Source organism: Penaeus chinensis, chromosome 4 (assembly GCF_019202785.1).
Source record: "Penaeus chinensis breed Huanghai No. 1 chromosome 4, ASM1920278v2, whole genome shotgun sequence".
NCBI classification, from domain to species: domain Eukaryota; kingdom Metazoa; phylum Arthropoda; class Malacostraca; order Decapoda; family Penaeidae; genus Penaeus; species Penaeus chinensis.
Window position 1 is genome coordinate 19,941,550 of NC_061822.1, and position 3,780 is coordinate 19,945,329.

At 38.8% G+C, this 3,780-nt stretch overlaps 1 protein-coding gene across 2 annotated transcripts in view; it reads right to left on the bottom strand.

Moving 5' to 3' along the window:
* Window positions 1–3,547: 3,547 nt before the first annotated feature.
* Window positions 3,548–3,780, bottom strand: part of LOC125024977 (protein argonaute-2-like) — a 75,067-nt gene continuing 74,834 nt past the window's right edge. For both annotated transcript variants that reach the window (XM_047612785.1, XM_047612784.1), the window contains exon 16: window positions 3,548–3,780. This exon is cut by the window's right edge and continues 141 nt beyond it. The gene's annotated coding sequence lies outside the window, so the exon portion shown is untranslated.

A 3,780-nucleotide genomic window follows, 5' to 3' on the forward strand; every position in this document is an offset into this window, starting at 1 on the left:
TTCAGGAAAGTCTGCCACAAAACAAATTACTATTATGTAATTTCAATAATCATCATAGATTATGGGGTTCCCTGCGGGCGGATGGTAGACATGAGTAGGTAGTATATCATGATACCATGATTAAGATGCTAGAAATGTACAGTGAAATTTAGAAAAGCCAGACTTTTCCAAACTCCTGGCACTTCGCTCACATCATTCCCTATTGAAAGAGGGGGAAATCACAGATCTGCCATCTCCTACGATCCGATTGTATTGATGATTTGCTTATGCAATATCATGGAACGAATTTTTAACATTAGGCGGTTGTAACTATATTAGTTGACGAGCAGTGCGGCTTCCGAAACTCTTGATCAAAAAGTAAAACTGTGGAGTCACTTTCAAGAGGCAACTGCCAAAAAATGCATTCGATTTCAGTATTGTTAGAAATAGAAAAAGCCTACTCAGGAAACTTTATGCTTTTGGATTACAGTGAAACAGACCTTTTTCGGACATTTTTGTCCAGCCAACGGTGGCCCACGAGGAAGTGTCTTGTCACCAACATTATTTCTATGCATGATAAATGGCATCATACCAGCTCCCCCTCGATAATAGTGCATTATGACATCCCAGCAGTAATGCAGAATTATCGGCAAATCGCATCCAAATGGCACTGGATATGATTCATAACTGGGACCTCCGGCAGGGTTTTAAGTTTTCCATAAGAAAAAGTATTGGGGTAGTTTTTCACATACCAGAATTTTTAAATAATTCTTGATCATAGACTCATGATATATAATGCCCTGATTAGGTCTAAAGCAGATTATGGTTCGGCATCGAACGTGTATGGTTCGGCATCGAACTCAGTTTTGAAAGGTTTGGCTGCTGTGCAGAATTCTTGCATGCATATGTATTTTAGAGCCTTGAATTGCACTCGGATCGAGCATCTAGAAGTGGAGTCAGGAGTACCTCCCCTCCAACTCAGACACGGCCAGTTAGCACTGACTTATGCCGCAAAAGTGGCTCAAGACATGAGCTATTCTAATGGGCATCGAGGTATTACGCCCTTTGCGACGCGACTCCATGACCTCGTCGAGAAAGTCGCTATAGATCTCACTCCCATCAATACCCTGGTTCAGTTAAATATAGCGCCATGGGAAACCCCCAACTTTTCCATCATGAAAGCTTGGCTTACATCAGCTAAGGTCATGGTGCTGGAGGTATGCCAGAGGTTCAGACAGATCCTTTTTGCATATATATACCGACAGCTCCAAGACAAAGGAGTGTGCGGGAGTTGGTGTATTGTCGACTGAATGCGAATCGAATTTCAGACTTCCGAATCATACATTGATCTTTCTTGCCGGACTTTTTGCTTTTGATAAAGCTTTAGATTTACATGGGTAACGTCATTCGTAAGCTACATAGTGCTAACAAAACAATCAAGCTAATATGGGTACCAGGCCACTCTAGTATCCATGGCATCCTTGACAAATTAGCCGGGTCAACTGGTGATGTGTACTTATCAGGTGCTTTGTGTCTTTTATAACAGCAAAAATCCCCTTCACCCTCTCTGTCTGTCTGTCTTTGTTTCTCTATCGTCCTCTTTCCCTCTCCCTCCCTCCCCCTCTGTCTCTCTCGCCCTTTCTCTATTCTATGAGACCCTCCCCTCTCTCTTGCTTCCCCCTCTCTTTCTCTTTCTCTTTCACAGATTGTGAGATCAGAACTTCACAATCTTTTGAACTTGGGATGCCACAGGGAGGAGTTCTCAGCCCTATGCTGTTTAATGTCCTCATGCACAAGCTGGTGGCAGATATTCCATTATATGATATGCTGATGACATATGTGTCAGAGCATGACATATGTGTCAGAGGATGCAAGTATTATCGACAATCTCACAGCAAGGGCTCTTGAGTGTAATTAGTCATCTCTGCTGAGAAAACAATGGCTCTCAACCCATGTATCATATACCTATCCACTTTTCACATAGGTAACCAGGAGCTTGACCTGTGTCATAAGTATAAATATCTCGGGGTGAATGTAAATGATGCAGACCTGATCCTTTCTCTAAAGAAGACTCTGGGAGAGATTGAAATCGTTGAAAGTTCTTGCTCGCTAAACTGTTTTATTTGGCTTTTTTAAGGTCAGTTATAGACTACCATGTACTGCAGAAATATGTAGCTTGGAGGTAGTGCAAAATGAAGCTATGAGGATTATCCTCGGCGCCCCGAGAACAGCAAGGATAGTGAGATCAGGACTAAACTTACGTTCCATTTCTGATAGAATAATATTTATCTCCAGCATACTTGAGGTTAAAGCTCTTTTTTTCAGATTTCCAGAAACAACTTAATACCAAGCAAGCAAAGGTGACTAGTCACACACACGCACGGCCTTTGGTACACAAAATCTTCATGAATAAATAACTTGTATAATAGAGCGGAATTTCACATTTAAATCGTATGGATACCATCTGATGTTGGCATAAGCAAGCACGACCACGCAGACAAAGTGGAAGGAAGGAAGCCTGCAGCATAGATACTGTGAACATAGATCTTGGTATGCCTCTTGTTAGAGTTACAAATATTGAAATGTTCTAATAAGGAAGAACCAGAAGATCTGACAAACACTCAAAGGCCTGAAAGTTGTACCATAAGGCACTACGATCAGTACAGAGATAGCAAGGCTTTCTATGGGTCAAACCATACAAAGTGACGTGGTTATTTCCAGGATACGTTTAAGTTACAGAATGTACTGGCAACTGCACGGTGCAAGAAATGCAGATGAATCTAGATGTAGACTGTGTAACGAAGAAAACAAGCGAACGCTTGAGCTCTATATCTCGGAATGTCATGTGATACAGCCTTTCGGATCACCTAACATGAGGTACAAAGAACTGAATGTTTCCTTTCATCTGATACATTGGAAGATATACTTGTACTATATCCTAGATTGACTACGTAAAACGGTCGTAAACAAATAACTGTGTTATGTAAATAGTGGCAAAAGCATATCAACGTGATTTTTTTTTAGTATGATGTATGATTTATATTTATATTTTACCATGTGCAATTGCAGTAGTCACAGAATACTATGCTATGTCAGATATATGTAAAACTGTAAAATCACGATTGCCGACGCTTGAGCAGATAGCAAGGGTGGTAAATAAACTTACTTAACTTAACTTAACCGTAATTCTGAAGCCCGAGAATATCACATTCTCGGCGTCCATTAGCACAGTGATATGCATACAACCCAGTTATATCTATATCATATAACTGAAATATGTAAGACAGTTTTATTATATGTATCTATGTACATATTTGTCACATAAACATATATATATATACATATACGTATGATCACTGCTTTGCCTAGACAACCTTATGTTGTTTGCATATCCCCTTCCATAAAAGCTCTGTATTGTTGTAAGACAACATTTCTTCACCATCGAGTATAAAATGCTAAACACTCTATCATTACTCTTCAATAAATTTAGGGTTCATAATATCTTGGTTATTTACCTTGAAGTTTATAACTTTAAAAGTCAGTACAAAGGAATAAATAACGCCCATAATCATATTTCCATTATATTTTCAGAATTTGTCAAATCACTAATATTACAAAATAGTAATAAATAAGGAAAAAAATATCAATCATATAAGCCTATCACGAGTTTCTCTTATATGCACATAACATATATTCATATATAAAAAAGTTGCTCCTTGAACAGTTGAATGTGTTCCAAAAAACAAAATTGCAAATACTTTTATTTTGCTTGAAATCCTTCATGAATGATTGAAAATGTAT